The following is a 19,088-nucleotide window of genomic DNA, read 5'->3' as shown; positions in this document are numbered from 1 at the left end:
GGCACATGTCTGTCTGTGCCTGTCTGTGACGGGCCGCGTACAGTCCATCAGATGTTTCACACATGAGTACTGTACTCGTCTCCTCATTACGAGCATCCTTCACCACCCCCTCAACTGCCCACTCACCACCTTCACAACCACAAACGTCTCCCCACACATGAGCTACACCAGCACAGCCATCGACCTCCCATGACCTACACACAGGAACAATCACACCCCAACGCCCCAGCATGTATGCACAGGTCTTTGCTCGCAGCAATCCTCAAATGAGCCTGAGCAGGTCCCGCCCAACCACAACATTTACTTGCTCCCGCCACCATGCTCCATTTGCACCCTATGACTGTGGACCTATTCAGCACTCGGCGATTGTGATCGTGCGGCACCTGCATTTTGTGCTATAAATAGAACTGCTGTACCTCTCTGCACCATAACTATAGCACAACTGTTTCTACTCAGGCACTCATGTGACGCCACTGTTGTACCCACCAACCCATTGCTCAAATTGGAGCTAACCTACTGCGTGGTTACAGCCCAAGGTCTGCTTCTTTGCTAAAATACTGCGGGAATAACCTAACATGCACCCTGGGTTCCCTGAATGGGGAAATACCAGGTCATTCCGACCTTGGAGGGCCCGGTATTTCCCCATTCAGGGAACCCAGACCCGGTACATCCCCATTCCCATTCGAGCCCCCATAAGACTCAATGGGAATGGGGAGGATGCTAACAACGGGCCCGTTAATGACGGGCCCGTTGTTAGCATCCTGGTCTGCTCGCGGGACCCGCTTAGGACGCTTGGTTTTACCAGGCGTCCTAAGCGGGTCCCGTGAGCGGATCTCGTAATGAGGCGTTAGGGGTTAACGGCACCGGCAGCTCTACCAGCACCGTTAACCCCCTATTGCCAGGGTCGTAATGAGGCCCTATGTCTGCTAAATACAAGGAAGAAATACTGAGCACTAAAAGGGAATCATATAATAATAGAAATAATCAGGCCAGCTCTAGCACCAAATAGCTATTTGTGATCTTTAAAGAGATGGAGACGCCTATTACCCCAGTGGTTACATGTGCAAAGGACCAACTTTGGTGTACGAACATTCAGAACGCCCTCAACAACAAAATAGCCAATCTGCAATCCAAAATCTCTGAATAACGAAAAAACTTTCACACATAGACATCACCCACCACGACACAGAACCGAACACCAAACCACCCCAGGACTTTACATTTTATAAAATCTCTGCCTTGGAGGTACAAAAAATCATCGCCTCCCTCAAACCCACACGATGCCAAGGTGACAGTTGTCCAGCACAAATAATTAAAGATGCTGCTAGAGTTCTAGCACCTTTCATTGCCAAACTAATCAACGCCTCATTTACGTCAGGTATAGTATCTAGTAGCCTAAAGTAATCTTGGGTTATACCCCTACTTAAATAAATAAACTCTGGACCCAACCATCCATACAAATTATAGGCCAATTACCACAGTCACTTTCTTATTAAAGATCCTGGACAGCGTAGCCTATCTATAAATCCAAGAATATCTTGAGACTAACCACCTCCTAGGAACTCGCCAATCGGGATTTAGACCTCAACATGGGACCAAAACGGCACTCATCGACCTAAAAGCTCAGATTGACGAACTAAAGGACAATGGGAAAATGGCCCTACTACTGTTGCTGGACCTATCAGCCGCGTTTCATTTGGTTGACCACAAGGTACTATGCAACCACCTCGCATCTGCAGCCCACTTTTCCCAGAATGCCATTACCCGGATTTAATCCTTTCTAAATAATAGGACTATGAGAGTCTTCTCCCCTCAGCAGCAGCCAACCCTATTCCCATCACATGCGTATTCCCCCAAGGCTCCTGTGTATCACCCACTATGTACAACATCTTCACTAAGCCCCTGTTCGACAAACTGGATCGTCTGGGTGCCACCTACACCAACTATGCAGATGACACCCAGATCCTCCTTCAGTTACGGGGATGATGTAGCATTAGTGAACAAAATGTATCTCAAAATTCAGACATGGATGGCCACACACGGCCTCTGCCTGAATGATGACAAAAAGGAATTACTGATTGTAGGATCTACAGCTAACCTAAAAAAACAGAACTCAGACTACAACTCCTTCAACATCGATGGAAACAAGATCCCAGTGGCCAAAGAGGTAAAAACACTAGGGGCCTCATTACGAGTTTGGAGGCAGCCATGCCCTTAAAAAGGGCATGACTGCCTCCAAACTCGGGTCCGGGTTCCCTGAATGAGGAAATACCGGGCCATTTCGACCTTGGAGGGCCCGGTATTTCCCCATGCAGGGAACCCGACCTGGACCATCCCCATTCCCATTTGAGCCCCCATAGGGCTCAATGGGAATGGGGAGCATGCTAACAATGGGCCCGTTAATGACGGCCCCGTTATTAGCATGCAGGGCCACTCGCGGGACCCGCTAAGGACGTCTGGTAAAACCAGATGTCCAGAGTGTGTCCCGCGAGCGGCCCTCGTAATAGGGCGGTATGGGGTTAACGGCTCTGGCACCTTTACTGGCACCATTAACCCCTTACCGCCCACCTCATAATGAGGCCCTAGGTTTCTATCTTAACGCCACCTTAAATCTGCATAAACAGGTGAATGCCACGGCATCTGCCACGGCATATACCGGGAAACTAATCAGGGCATGCAAACCCCTACTCTCCCAGGAAAACTGTATTACACTCGCCAGAGCTCTAATACTGTCCAAGCTGAATTATTGCAATGGACTATATCTGGGAACCAGTAAATATGTGTTCAATAAACTACAAAACTAGCAAAACAATGCGCTCAGATCAGCACTGAGCATCCCAAGGAGAGCTCACATATCTGAAACAAGTAGACAATATAAATGGCTGTCAATCAAAGACAAGATTCAACTCAAAACTATGTCCCTCACGTATAAAGCACTAAATCATGCTGCCCCCCTGTACCTCACAGAAACATTTTAATTAAATCCCTCTACCCGAGCCACCAGGTCATCTAATATACTCTGCCTAATAGTCCCAAGATACAAATTACAAAAATCTGGCGGGATCAGCTTCCCAGTCATGGCTGCCCAGCTGTGGAAATCACTCCCTACATCCTTAAAAAAATCAAACTCTTTTGCTAACTTCAGCATCAATTCCATTAAATGGCAGTAACTTAACACTTCCCTCTACCAGTTTACCTCTAAATCACTAATATGACCGCAAAACGTGAATAACATAGTATCGTATTGTTTATGCTGCAATGTTGTAATTATGTAATTATTATGTTTTCCTCTGTAAATGTTGTTTCTGTTTTATCATCTGTAGGTCTGTAACCCTGTAACCTCAAATGTGCCCAGATACCCCCGTGTTAAGGTGCACTATATAAATAAATAAAACAAACAAACAAACAAAACAAACAAACAAAACAAACAAACAAACTAATAGAAGATGCAAAAGCAGAAGCTGCTGTATCAGTGTTAGGCAAGATTGTATGCAGTACCCTTTGGGTGCACTACAACAACCCTGACCTCCTGGCAATAGCAAGCCAACCTTTGGTATAAGTCTGTACTACACAAGTTGGTAGTGTGTTGAGCAGCCATGCCTATCTCAAGAGGGGTCAATGTGAGCTGTAGGGGAGTTACATAGAGATTCACAGTAACAAGTATTCAAATAAACTCTTACACACAAGGTTTCTTGATTAAACAATTATTAATGTATTTATCAGTCAGTTAGAATAGGCCTTCTTCAGAAGGGGCAATATAACAGTAACACTCAACTAACCTTCAAAAATACACACTCTTAAGATTTCTAAATCAGTAAGTACCCTTTAGGGATGGCCCACAGACACAACCTACACTCTCAGGTGACTTCAATAGTTAGAGTGCTGGGAACATTAATATATCACTGTTGCATTTAGAATCTGATTTAGGAATATGTCAAAGGAAAAAGGTTATTAGAACAGAACAAGAGATCCCACAAATATTCTGAAGGAGGTAAGTACTTTTGGTAACCCCCAATGAAAAATTAGTTAACCCCTTCTTGGAAGGAAGACACAACAGCTAAGCAGAGGAGAGAAGAGTCATTCGGGGAGCCAGGCAAACCAATGTTTAAGTTAGCAAAAGTCAAGGTGAACTGAAGCACTTCTTGCAGGTAACTAAAAGTCTTGCACAATGTTTTAGAAGTCTTTGTAGAATAAGAAGAAATTCAACGTAGGGCCACAAGCTCAGTAGGCTTGTGAGGTAAAGAAGCTGTTAGCAACTCTACAGAGGCAACCGAGACAAGTCTCCAAAGAGGACAAGCAAGGTGGCACAACAAGTCGTAAGTTCTCTCATACTTTACAGTACCTTTAGGATGAAGAAAAAGTGCAGTAAATGACTTCTGTTCCTGGCAGCTCTGCAGATCCTGCTGTTCCTGGGCCTCAGTTGTGGGGACAAGAGGGAGGACTTCTGGGGTCTCCTGCACTGCAATGGGATGGTCACCGCTCACAACCAGCAGCATCTACCGCAAATAGCAACACTGCGGTTCCTAGCTGTCGAGATGGGCTTTCCTTGCATCTGGGGTCCCGCACTCTGTTGAGGGGGCTCAGGCTTGGTCAGTCCTGCTACCTGGGAGTCCGGAGGATCTTCCTGGAGCTCTTGGCCAGCTTAAAAGCAACGCACACGATCTGGTGTTCCTCTCCCTGGCTATTCGGTTCCAGCAGTAACTGTTGTGGAATTTCAACCAGCTCTGATAGGCTGTCCAGGTGGCTTACTTTGGAGTTGATTGGTCCCACCAACTCAAAGGGAGAAGTCGTCCTTGCAGGGGCTTCTCTGTCGATACCAATTTGGAGTTTCAGCACAGCAGCAGGGCTTCACCGGGCAAACCAATGGTCCAGGAGTTGCAGCAGGTGTCCTCTTCAAGTTCTTCTTCGGATTCCTTCATCCGGTGGTCGACTCTGCCTTCCAAGCCAAAAGCCTCACCTTTTATGCAGGTTTCTCCCATTCATTCCAGCCTAGCTGTCAATCACCCAGCAGGATGGCTGTCCTTGCCAGACAGCCAGCTGGCCAATCACCTAAGAGTGCATTTTTGTCTCCTATGAAACTAAGCACAGGGTGTTTCAGGCACCTCCCTCGCTTCCTGCTCCCGCCAGACACCCTGGAGCCAAAGGCAGGCTTCACTTGTGAATCCCACCAAAGGCAAAACGAACAAAGGGACCAAACCTGGTTTGGCGTGCAAAGTAAATCTCAAGAAGGAACTTTCCACAAAGAAATGGCGAAAAAAGAAGACCAGGGTCATTTTGACAAAAATGACACCCTTGGGTGCTTTACTGCAGCTCGGAACGCAGCCCGCGGTAAATGCACACCACAGTAGTTAAAAGTAAACCACTGCCACCAGCCATTCATCGAGGAAAGGGTAACATAAATTATTACATAAGAAGCTAGACAAAGGGTATACTAAATAACCCCTACTGCACCCTATTGTAAAATAGTGTGTGCTGGGTCTAGAAAGTTACAAATGCAAGTAAAGTCATTTTCACTGTACTGCTTTTGGAAACAGTACTTTATCCAAGAGAAGGTATTTAAACCTTGGGGCATCTAAAAGACTTCCCTGTGCCATTGCACTGAAGGTGCTGTGTGACACAATGTAAAAAATGATGCCTATGGAGTTTGTCCAACTCCATAACCAAAAGAAACACAGAGTTCAAAATCACATTTAAAATACATGAGAGAGTGGGAAAAAGGGTCTCTCTCCAGGTTAAAAATTCAAGTCCTCAAAATCCAGAAAAGTTGCTTGGGGTATCTAAGGTAGAGAGGAATTTGCACATTTCTGAGAATTTTCCCTAACACTCGTCCCCCCCAGACTAAGGGACAGGAGGATTTATTCCAACCCTGGATGAATCTCCTTACTCTAGTCGGTCATACTGTCTGGAATGACCATCAGCATTTTGGTGATTACACGCTGACCTGTGTTCTATGGTAAAATCAATCCACTATAGGCTGATTGACCATTTTAACAATTTAGGATTTTCCCTCTTCATCTGCATTAACCATCTCAAGGGTTGGTTGTCTGTTTGAATCAAAAAAGTATGGTCAAAACTTCTTGAAAGACCACACGATGGCAAAACACTCACGCTCTATGGTTGCCCACCTTGTTTCAGGTTCCTTCAGTTTTCTACTGATGAAGCAGATTAGGTGTTCTCTGCCTTTCTCATCCAGCTGACTCAGAACTGCACTTATACCTGTATTAGAAGCATCCGTTTGTACAATAAAGGATTAGTTGTAGTCAGGAGCTCCTAGGACTGGAGCTTGACAAAGGGCTTTCTTAAGTCCTTCAAATGCCTTACTGCACTCCTCATTCCACCTGACCTTCTTGGGGAATGTGGGTGAGGAGATTACATTCAAGGGAGAAGCTATGGTCCCATAGTTCTCTATGAAGATCCTATAGTAACCTGTGAGACCTAGAAAGCCTTTCACTTGGGTTTGAGTAGTAGGGGTGGCCCAGTCTTGTACAGCTTGGACTTTTCTAGGTAATGGCCTTATTTCACCTCCTCCTACCTCATGTCCAAGGTAGACCACTTTACTCTGACCAATTTGACATTTACTTGCCTTTGTGGTCAGACTGGCCTGCTCAAGAGCCTGCAATACATATCCTAAATGGTTAATATGTTCCAAATAGGGCTGAACACTGCAATGTCATCCAAGTATGCCAAGCAGAAGTCCTCCATCCCATTCAGAACATGATTCACCATCCTTTGGAATGTAGCAGGTGCATCCTGTAATCCAAAAGGCATAACCTTAAACTGGTAGAGGCCTCTTCGGGTTGAAAATGCAGTTTTCTCCGTGGCATGGTCAATCAGAGCTATTTGCCAATAGCCTGAAGTTAGGTCAAATGTACTGAGGTACTCGGCTGAACCAAGTTTGTCCACCAGCTCATCTGTCCTAGGTAAAGGATGGGAATCAGTCATGGTGACTGAATTCAGAGCTCTATAGTCCACTCAGAATATCAACTCCTTGGATCCTGCCTTGGGTACTAGTACAACAGGACTAGCCCATGGACTTGTAGATGGCTCTATTATCCCAAGATCAAGCATCTTCTTAACCTCTAACTTTACATGGGTTCTTACATGGTCTGACATTCTGTAACCCCTGTTTTTGACAGGTAAACAGTCACCAGTGAGAATCTCATGCTGGTCCCAAGGGGTTAAGCCTGGTGAACGAGAAAACAGAGGGCAAACTAATTTAACAGAATGTTTCATTCCTCCTGTTGTTCCAGTGTCAGATCAGAAGAGAGATTAACTCCTTCTATCTTTCCATCTAAAGTTTGGCCCCTGAGGAGGACAGGTAGAGGCTCACGCTCCTCCTCCTCCTGAGCAGAGGCTAGAAGCAAAGCTCCCAGCACTTGTCTAGAGACGTAGGCCTTTAGGCGGTTGGTGTGAAAGACCCTGCGGGCCTCCTTGCCTAAGTCCACGAAATAATTGACCACTCCAAGTTTTTCCACAGCCTTGAAGGGTCCAATCCATGTGTCCTTCAAGGCCCTCTCCCTTGTAGGTACCATAACTACAATTAGCTGGTCTTGAGTAAACTCAACCATGTTGGCCTTCTGGTCATGCCAATGTTTAACCGGAGCCTGACCTGCTTTCAAGTTATCAGAAGCTTCTGTCATCATGTGTATCATTCTCCTTCGGAGACCTAACACATAGTCAGTGACTCTTACTGGCTTGTGGGAAGGAGCACTCTCCAACCCCTCCTTGATTAGGGCCAATGGCCCTCTAACCGGATGACCATAGAGGAGCTCAAAGGGACTGAATCCAACCCTTTCTTGAGGGACCTCTCTATAAGCAAAGAGAAGGCATGGCAGTAGAAGGTCCCACTTTCTTCCAAGGGGTTCTTCTATAGCACCTATCATGCTCTTCATAGTTCTATTAAACTTCTCCACCAATCCATTGGTTTGGGGATGGGAGGCTGTTGAGAACGTGTAGGTCATTCCACAGTATTTCCGCATGGCTTGCATGTAGTGGGACATAAAATTGGTCCCCCTGTCTGAGAGAACCTCCTTAGGAAAACCTACCCTGGTAAAAAATACCAAGGAGGGCCTTAGCCTCTGCCTGAGCAGTAACAGTCCTCATAGGTATGGCTTCAGGATACCTGGTGGCATGGTCTACCACAACCAATAAAAATCTGTTGCCTGAAGATGTGGGAGGGTCTAAGGGGCCAACAAAGTTGATTCCTACCCTCTCAAAAGGGACTCCGACCACTGGGAGAGGCACCAAAGGTGCCACGGTCTTGGCTCCACTCTTGCTAGATGTCTGACAAGCGTGACAGCTTCTACAGAACTTATCTACATCAGACCCCATCTTAGGCCAGTAGAAATACAGAGAATTCCTCTCCTTGGTCTTCTTAAAACTTAAGTGACCAGCTAAAGGAATCTCACGGGCTAACGGTAGAAACTGGGGTCTCACCTCCTGAGGCACTACAAGTCTTCTGTAGTGCCCTGGGGTAGACTCAATAGGTTCATTGTATTGGAGGCCATCCTCCCAGTATAACCTGTGCTTCCCTGGCTCTCGCCCTTTCAGCTGGGAAGCTGCCTGCTGGCGAAGACCTTCAAGAGTAGGACACTCTCTTTGACCTTTGCTGAAGTCTGCCCTACAAGGGCCACCTTCTGCAAGTAAAGTCTGCTGCTCAGGATGGTTTTTAGGATCCAGATCTCCAACAGGGGGGAGGTCTTCTTCCAGCTCTGTGTCATCAGTAGCTGACTCACCATCTTCTGGTTGAACCTCACACTCAGCCTCAGCTGGTGGAGGAGTCACAGGTGTGACTTGGGACTGTCCTCTCGGGGGTGTCCTGGTTTTGTGCACAGGAGTGCTACTTTTCTTGTTACCTGGGACCTTGGGTTTCCTCTTTGTCTCTTTCTTCCTGGAAGTAGACGTTGGCTCTTCGTGTACTGGGTGTTATAGGTTCCTCTGTAAGAACCCAATGAGAGTCATCTAGGGTGAGCTCTCTGGCCTTCTTAGTCTGGTCCTGCTTCCTTTTACAGGGAGGTCTGGGGTGCTTGATACAGTTCCAAGATTCTTTAAGTCATTCCCCAACAGAACTCTCCCAGGCGCCTCTCTCTGTACACTGACAGGTATTCTTACAGTCATAGTGTTGCACTGGATGAGAGCTGATAGTGTTGGAACCATCTGGATAGGGCCTCCAGCAAGCTTAGTGGGGCCTTTGGGTGCCTTAGCAGCATCCTCAGGTTTGAAAAAGGTTTCATCCACCACTGTGATGCTGGCCCCAGTGTCTCTAATGGCAGGGGTTTCCTGACCAGTCACAAGTACAATGTCCTTTTAATATTCTTTGGTGTTATCTGGTATAAAGTTACACACATCTAAATTCTGCTGGTCCTACAGACCCAGGGACACTAAAGAAACACTTTCTGAAACTCCAATGGGATCTTCAGCCAATAGGTGAAAGTTTCCACTTGCTATATGTACTTCTCCCTCAGGGATGGAGGCTAAGGAGGCAGCGTGGACTCCTGAAGGTTTACCCTTACATCCGGGATCCCCTTTCACATGATCAGTAGACGCACAAGCATAACATTTAGCAAATGATTTCTGGAATTGGGGTTTCTGCTGACCTCCCTCTGGTTTGGCACCAGAGATTTCACTAGACTGACCTGGTTTCCCAAATGGCTTACCCTTCTTATGTTTGTGGCCCTCTTTTGGATGAGAGGTTTTAGAATTCTCTTTGTCATCTTTCTTGTACTGCTTCCCCGCATCCTTTTTGTGAGTGGCCTCAGAATCTTTGTGAGTGGCCCTATTGGCAACCCACAAGTCAGCAACTTTTGCTAGCTTCTTGGGATCAATCTCTTTTGAGTCAGCCAAATGCTGTCTCAAGAGAGTAGGTATCAAAAATAGACACCAACAAAAGTAGATTTCTCATTCCTTCAAAGGAGTTCACTCTGTAATTCTTAACCCAACCATCTACGTTTTTCAAACATTCACACACCCAGGTAGCCCAAGGGGTACCATCAGTCTTTTTGAGGGTCCTAAACCTCTTAAGGTACTGGGAAGGAGTTTTCCCAAATCTAGCTATCAAAGCTAGCTTCACATTTTCATAGTCCAATCTTTCAAGTTCCCCCACCTCCATTACAGCATCAGTTGCAACCTGGGGGAGCCTAGACAAAAACCAAGGAATCAACTGATTCCCTGTGCAACCCTGAATCCCCTAGTTATATTGAAAAGCACCCAACCAATCCAAAATATCAAGTTTCACATCATACATACTCACTGCTTCTTTAGGCATGCAAGGTCTCTTTGTACTGGAAGCCCTAGAACACTCTCGGATAGAAACATTTTCAAGAGACACTTTCTTCATTTCAAGAGTATGCTGCATTTCCATTTCCCTTCGTTTGATGACCTGATGTTTGGTTTCAGCTTGGATTTGTAATCTTTTCAACTCTAACTCAACTCTCATTTTCTCAAGAGACACACATTTTGGACTCAGTGATGGACCTTGTGGAGTCCCAGTGGCTAAAGGTTGAGGCAAAAGGGCCTGTTGAGGAAAAGAGGGACTCTCTTCCTGAGACTCCTCTCCCTCTTCTGACTCCTCTAAGACATCAGAGTTAGACTCTGCATTATCATCCCCAATATCATTTTCCACATTTCCTGGGTTAGTAGGTGTGCCAGGCCTACTATCCAGACTTTGATGATTCAACAATCTTGCCATAAGTTCATTTTTCTTTCCTTTAACAGGGAGACTCCTGACTTTACAACCTATTCGACTATATGTTCACACCTATGAGTATATCCAATAAATATTCAATCTAATACCCAACATTATTGGCTTTGGGTGCAGTGGAGGAAAACCAACCCTGGCACGGGTCCCTCACAACATGTAATATAAGAAAAAGTGTCTACCATTAGAGACACTCCCGTCGCCTGCACACCAATTAAACTGGAAAACCAGTCAACATTTTTGAAAACATTAAATCAATTTACTTGTAATGTCATCTTACATAAATAATACTGGAAACACAGTACATCTAATTAAAAAAAAAAAAACTTCTGCAATCCCATGAATTCAATACCTCATATGATCCTTCTCCCAATCAGTGGGATACATATAAAGCAACACAAAACTTGTAACAGAGGAACTTGAGGATCTACACGTTTCGGGGATATACCGTTCTTCAGAGGAGCAAACAGATGTAAAGTAAAAATTTAAAAAAACTTTTAAGGCATCTAGTTAATTCTAATATCAACGGAGATGTCCATGCATACATAGGATACTCATGCCTGTTAGTGTACAAGTCCTCATCACTGCAACTCATAAGTGAAGTTGTTAGGTAGTGTATTGTGGGGATTGTTAGCTGAAAGAATCGAGCTAAGACAATCCATGTTCAAGACTGTGAATTGAATACCAAAGAGGTAAATGCACACCACAGAAGTTAAAAGTAAACAACTGCCACCAGCCATTCATCCAGAAATGGGTAACATAAAATTGTTACATGAGAAGCTAGACTAAGGGGATACTAAGTAATCCCTCCAGCACCCTATTGTAAGATAGTGTGTGCTGGGTCTAGAAAGTTACAAAATGTAAGTAAAGTCAATTTCACTTCACTGCTCTTGGAAACAGTAGTTATTCCAAGAGAAGGTATTTAAACCTCCAGAAATCTAAAATACTTCCCTGTGCCACTGCATTGAAGGTGCTGTGTGACAAAATGTAAAAGATGATGCTTATTGAGTTTGTCAGACTCCAAATCCAAAAGAAACACAGAGTTCAAAATCACATTTAAAATACATAAGAGAGTTAACAATGCAATTCCTCAAAATCCAGCAAAGTTGCTGGGGGTCTCTAAGGTAGAGAGGAATTAGCACATTTCTGAGAATTCTCCCTAAAAATCAACTTTAAAGAAAGTAAAGGTAGATGATGGGGGAAAAGAAGATCCCAAAGATAAAAGGTAGACAGAGCAGGGCAAAAAGGCAGCAGAGTGTTAATAGAGGAAGGGAAAAGGAAAAGGAGAGAAGAAGATGATCAGCAGATAGGATAGCGCATGCACTGACTAATTTAAGGGAACTAATCAATAGATGTGTAAAGTAAGATCAAGACAAGAACAAGAAACATGAGAGGGAAGAGTAGGAATTTGAGGAAGGTGAAAGGAATCTATAAGGAGAAAAAGGGAGGGCAAATATGAGCAGTAGGAAGATGAAGATTAAAGACACCAAGTAAAAAGAAAGAAGATGCAGATGGAATCAACACAAGAAGTAAAGAATTTAGATCATCACCGAAAAAAGAGGGTCAGGTGGCAAGAGAATGAATATCAATTGATGCTAAATAATGGAGTAAGAGGAATTGGGTGTGGTCATCAAAATTCGTAATGCTTTCTTTTGGAGAACAAGATACATTGGCCCTCATTACGAATATGGCAGCCCGGTAAAGAAGTGGCCGTAACGGAATTACTGCCACTTTTACTGCTCCGCCATATTCCGGGTTTGGCCTTGGAGTGAATGATTTTACTCCAGCATCATGCGGGAGGTAAATCTTCCAACTTTCCACTAAAAATAAGCAAATTCGGCAGAGTTACCGCCAGTGGCAATTCTGCTGAAATCTGCATGGAGTCTATGGACTCCAGAAAATGGGGACTAACTCTGCCTACCACCACTTGTAATCTGGCGGTAAATCTGCCAGACCAAGTGGCCATAATGGTAATTCCATTTGGCCATAATACCGCCAAACTTGTAATGAGGGATTGTGTTTTAAAATGACAAGGAGTACATGCAAATGACCTTGAGTACAAAAACATTGTTGTGATTGTCAATTTAATAGGTTGAAAGTGTTCAATGCGCATAGCAGTACATTCCATCATAGCAGTCAACAGTTACCACCCCCTCAAAATGGAGAAATAATCTAAAATGGTTAATTTCTTTGTGTGTGGAATAGTTTGATTGATAAAGATTACCTATATGAACAAAAAATAACTAATTTAGATTCAAGCAGAGAAGTCACTTTAATACAATAATAGAATCAGGCAAAGGTACATTATATAGTTGTGAATGCTAAAAGTGACAAAAGTCATTGTGAAAGATAATTCATTACGTTCTATAACGAAATAATGCACACAAAGGAGAGGGTTAACAGGGAACGGTTGCAACTTGAAACCTGCCTCCTAGCGGCATTCCCCTCTTTTACATTGAGTGGCTTGAATACAGGTTAGAAGGGATCATTTGTTTTTTGCTTCTCCAAATTCAGGAAAATTTGATATGAATTTAAATTCGGCATCTTTATGGATGAGTACAAGCTTTACAGTGGTAAGGACAGTATGTCCCTGATGTCATAGTGAATAATGATTAAAGCAAAGTATAACAGGTACAGATGTGTTTTGCAGCTTACACTGTTCCTTTCACACCATATATAGGGGTCATGGTCTATTAAAGATATATTGCAAATAGGGGGTGCCTCCATTTATACTTAAGCAGACGGTCCCATCTGTGCAATATTCAACTTTTCCACCACACAGTGGAAAAGTTCAGACGAAAACATCACTTTTCAACTATGTTTGGCGAAAAGTGTGAATGCCTCCAGCAATTAGCGATTGTGGGAGGCATTTATAATGGATTCCTATGGAACCGCTTGCTTTGACCAGGTGGTAATTTCACGGTCAATCATGGATGGCTTTATAAACCAAGCAGATAAACTTAAACTTTGCTTTTTCCTTGGAAGAGAGCCAAGGTATTTGTCCCAATATGGGGGAGATGTGGTCACATTTCTTGAATCTAAATAAGAAAGATTCTGCAGCCTTCAAAGGATGCTGAAGACTATTCCGTACACCTCTGGGAATGCCAAGTTATGCACTACTCACATAGTTGCTCACGGAGAGTGCCAATTTGATAGACATCTGAACTCAAATTGGGAATTCTAAGAACAAAAGGCAGAGGGGGAAAATACCTTCTTCACACTCTGCTACCCTTTGGTGCCAGTAAAAGACTGGAATCCAGCAGGACTCCTAATATTATCCTTTGAGTGGCCCCTATATCTATGGGCCAAAGGGAGAAAGGCCAACAACCACAGTAATCACAAACCAGTAAAATGTATGTTTCAGCTGGGATTTAGTGTTAAACTGTTGTCCATCATCACTGTTTGAATTGCCAAAAGGTACTCAGAAAAGCAAATGGCTGTGTTCACATTATCAGAGTGCATGTTGAAGATTAATTAATGTCGATTAGTTACATTTGGTGACCCCAAACTAGTCTCCATAGAGGGTTTGTACATATATATATATATATATATTCAATGAAAAAACTTTGTTAAAGGGACGTTATGGTTAAATTGCGCTACTAAAAACTATGAAATTCAGTGAAAAAACTTTGTTAAAGGGACGTTATGGTAAAGTTGCGCTACTAAAAACCTATGAAATTCAGTGAAAAAACTTTGTCAAAGGAACGTTATGGTTCCAAGTAAAACCGAAAAACCCTTGAAATTCGCCAGTTATGGTAAGCTAAGCAATCATAACTCGCGCTACCACCGTGCACTGCTAAGACTAACACCCAGGACATCAAAGATGACATCACAAATGTCATTGATGACATCACTGATGACATCACATGTGTATGTACTTTTCATGAAATATGTGTACAAGGGATTCTTATTATAATGTTGCGAAACAAGTGTCAAGGATCATTGCAATAAATATCATACCCTAATTAGTGCATTGAACGATGCATTGATATAAATAGCATTCTATTATGGGGTTCTATCTAGTATACTAATCTACTGATACAGAAACATAACATGGTGTGCAGTGTACAAGATGAAGGTATAATATTTGTAATGTTAATATGTTGAATAATGAAATGATAATTGTTTTCTTAATAGATTTGTGTGTACTGTGAAATATGTAATACGTAGCTAATAAAACATTACTATAGACAAAACACAAAGACACAAGAACACATACCAATATGGGTATATACAGGGAAAGTGAAGTTAGCAAAAAAGCACAAGTAGTAGCACAAACAATTCATAACTTAACTGATTATTTTCATGCAAATAAATGATTGCTCTGTTTCAAAGCTGCTATTCACCCTATGTATATGTATCACTTGATGTGATTGGACCCACAGGGAAAGTACAGCCATAAAAAAAAACAACAGAACTATCAGAAAGTGCTCATAAGTCTATTGATTATCTTTATGCACAAAAAGGATTGCTGTCTTTCAAGCTTGGGTCTTCCCGTATGTATATGTTTCATATGATGTGTCTGGACTCTAACAGAATTACTGTAAGAACCTACTTGAAGGATACGTCTACAAATAAAATAAAATGTTTAGTTTCTGACTGTTACTGAAGAAAACCATGGGGCCTAGATATGTCAGCAAAAGAAAAAAGAGTGAGCCAGACATGTGATGTCATCAGTGATGTCATCAATGACATTTGTGATGTCCTCTTTGATGTCCTGGGTGTTAGTCTTAGCTGTGCACGGTGGTGGCGCGAGTTATGGTTGCTTAGCTTACCATAACTGGCGAATTTCAAGGATTTTTCGGTTTTACTTGGAACCATAACGTTTCTTTGACAAAGTTTTTTCACTGAATTTCATAGGTTTTTAGTAGCGCAACTTTACCATAACGTCCCTTTAACAAAGTTTTTTCACTGAATTTCATAGGTTTTTAGTAGCGCAACTTAACCATAACGTCCCTTTAACAAAGTTTTTTCATTGAATTTCATAGGTTTTTATTAGTGCAACTTAACCATAACGTCCCTGTAACATTTTTTTTATTTACTAAATTTTAAAGGTTTTTATTAGTACAACGTGACCATAACATCCTTTTCAATAGAGGAAGACCACTAACATCTTATGTCCTCAAAGTGGGAATGCCGGGTGGTAAAAAAACAAAAAGATTTTCCTTCCTACGCGGGGACGCCTGCGGCGTCTCGGTGTAGGAAGGAAAATGTTTTACCAAGATGGCCACCATGGAAAGGGAATGCGGGGTGTATAAAGAACACAACGGCGCATGAGCGGGGTTGGGGGGAGACAGGGGAGACACATGGGCATGAGCGGGGGGTGAGAGGGAACAGGGTACAAACGGGGCATGAGCAGGGGGTGGGGGGAAAAGGAAGGAAACACAGGGCATGAGCGGTGGTGGGGGGAACACGAGAGAGACACGGGGCATGAGCAGCGGTTGGGGAGGAACATGAGGGAGACACGGGGTATGAGCAGGGGGTGGGGAGGAACACGAGGGAGACACAGGGCATGAGCGGGGGGTACAGGGCACATACGGGACATGAGCGGGGGTGGGGAGGAAAGGAGAGAGACAAGGGGCATGAGCGGGGGGTGGGGGGAACACGAGGGAGACACGGAGCATGAGCGGGGGCCGGGGGTAACACGAGGGAAACACGGGGCATGAGCGGGGGGTGGGGGGAACACGAGGGAGACACGGGGCATGAGCACATGAGCAGGGGGTGGGGGCAACAGGAGACATACACGGGGCATGAGCAGGGGGTGGGGTCAACAGGAGAGAGACACGGGGCATGAGCGGGGGGATGGGGAGAACAGGAGACAGACACGGGGCATGAGCGGGGGATGGGGGGAACAGGAGACATACACAGGGAATGAGCGAGGGGTGGGGGGCAACAGGAGACAGACACGGGGCATGAGCGGGGGGTGGGGGGATACAGGAGACAGACACGGGGCATGAGCGGGGGTGGGGGGTACAGGAGACAGACAAGGGGCATGAGCGGGGGATGGGGGGAACAGGAGACATACACAGGGAATGAGCGAGGGGTGGGGGGCAACAGGAGACAGACACGGGGCATGAGCGGGGGGATGGGGAGAACAGGAGACAGACACGGGGCATGAGCGGGGGATGGGGGGAACAGGAGACATACACAGGGAATGAGCGAGGGGTGGGGGGCAACAGGAGACAGACACGGGGCATGAGCGGGGGGTGGGGGGGTACAGGAGACAGACACGGGGCATGAGCGGGGGTGGGGGGGTACAGGAGACAGACAAGGGGCATGAGCGGGGGGTGGTGGGCAACAGGAGAGAGACACGGGGCATGAGCGTGGAGTGGGGGAATGCAGGAGACAGACACTGGGCATGGGTGGGGGCAACAGGAGACAGACACGGGGCATGAGCGGGGGGTGGGGGAACAGGAGACAGACACGGGGCATGAGCGGGGGGTGGGGGGAACAGAAGACAGACACGGGGCATGAGCGGGGGAGTCGGGGGCAACAGGAAAGAGACACGGGGCATGAGCGTGGGGTGGGGGGTACAGGAGACAGACACGGGGAATGAGCGGGGGGTGGGGGGCAACAGGAGAGAGACACGGGACATGAGTCGGTGGGGGGAACAGGAGACAGACACGGGGCATGAGTGGGGGGGCAACAGGAGACAGACACGGGGCATGAGCTGGGGGTGGGGTGGTACAGGAGACAGACACGGGGCATGAGCAGGGGTGGGGGGGTACAGGAGACAGACACGGGGCATGAGCGGGGGGTGGGGGGCAACAGGAGAGAGACACGGGGCATGAGCGGGGGGTGGGGGGAACAGGAGACAGACACGGGGCATGAGCGGGGGTGGGGGAACAACAGAGACAGACACGGGGCATGAGCAGGGGGTGGGGGAACAACAGAGAAAGACACGGGGCATGAGCAGGGGGTGGGGGCAACAGGAGACAGACACGGGGCATGAGCGGGGGGTGGGGGGCAACAGGAGACAGACACGGGGCATGAGCGGGGGGTGGGGGGCAACAGGAGACAGACACGGGGCATGAGCGGGGGTGGGGGGGAACAGGAGACAGACACGGAGCATGAGCGGGGGGTGGGGAGAACAGGAGACAGACACGGGGCATGAGCGGGGGTGGGGGGCAACAGGAGACAGACACAGGGCATGAGCGGGGGTGGGAGGAACAGGAGACAGACACGGGGCATGAGCGGGGGTGGGGAGAACAGGAGACAGACACGGGGCATGAGAGAGGGGGTGGGGGGCAACATGAGACAGACACGGGGCATGAGCAGGGGTGTGGGGGGCAACAGGAGAGAGACACGTGCATGAGCGCGGAGTGGGGGGTACAGGAGACAGACACGGGGCATGGGTGGGAGCAAGAGGAGACAGACATGGGGCATGAGCGGGGGGTGGCGGGAACAGGAGACAGACACAGGGCATGAGCGGGGGTGGGGGTACAGAAGACAGACACGGGGCATGAGCGGGGTAGTGGGGGGCAACAGGAGAGAGACATGGGGCATGAGCAGGGGGTGGGGGGGTACAGGAGACAGACACGGGGCATGAGCAGGGGGTGGGGGGCAACAGGAGAGAGACACAGGGCATGAGCGGGGGCGTGGGGGGGGTTCAGGAGACAGACACGGGGCATGAGTGGGGGTGGGGGGCAACAGGAGAGAGACACGGGACATGAGCGTGTGGGGGGAACAGGAGACAGACACGGGGCATGAGCAGGGGGGGCAACAAGAGACAGACATGGGGCATGAGCGGGGGGGTGGGGGGGTACAGGAGACAGACACGAGCATGAGCGGGGGGTGGGGGGTACAGAAGACAGACACGGGGCATTAGCAGGGGGTGGGGGGCAACAGGAGAGAGACACGGGGCATGAGCGGGGGTTGGGGGAACAGGAGAGAGACACAGGGCAGGAGCGGGGGGTGGGGGGCAACAGGAGACAGACACAGGGCATGAGCGGGGGGAGAGGGCAACAGGAGACAGACACGGGGCATGAGCAGGGGGTGGGGGGAACAGGAGACAGACACGGAGCATGAGCGGGGGGTGGGGAGAACAGGAAACAGACACGGGGCATGAGAGGGGGGTGGGGGGCAACAGGAGACAGACACGGGGCATGAGCGGGGGGTGAGGGGCAACAGGAGAGAGACACGGGACATGAGCGGGTGGGGGGAACCGGAGACAGACACGGGGCATGAGCGGGGGGGCAACAGGAGACAGACACGGGGCATGAGCAGGCAGTGGGGGGTACAGGAGACAGACATGGGGCATGAGCGGGGGGTGGGGGGAAACAGGAGAGAGACACGGGCATGAGCGGGGGTGGGGGGAAGAGGAGACAGACATGGGGCATGAGCGGGGGGTGGGGGGAACAACAGAGACAGACACGGGGCATGAGCGGGGGGT

General features: G+C 47.0%; 1 protein-coding gene across 1 annotated transcript in view; it reads left to right on the top strand.

Moving 5' to 3' along the window:
* The window catches only part of LOC138471865 (ficolin-2-like), a 512,022-nt gene that overhangs the window by 71,501 nt on the left and 421,433 nt on the right, over positions 1–19,088 (top strand). The gene's annotated exons all lie outside the window — the stretch shown is intronic.

This window comes from Ambystoma mexicanum, chromosome 8, assembly GCF_040938575.1.
Source record: "Ambystoma mexicanum isolate Mex_15411 chromosome 8, UKY_AmexF1_1, whole genome shotgun sequence".
In the NCBI taxonomy this organism is placed as follows: Eukaryota; Metazoa; Chordata; class Amphibia; order Caudata; family Ambystomatidae; genus Ambystoma; species Ambystoma mexicanum.
The sequence above is the reverse complement of the archived record's forward strand: the minus strand, read 5'-3'. Positions and strand labels throughout refer to the sequence as shown.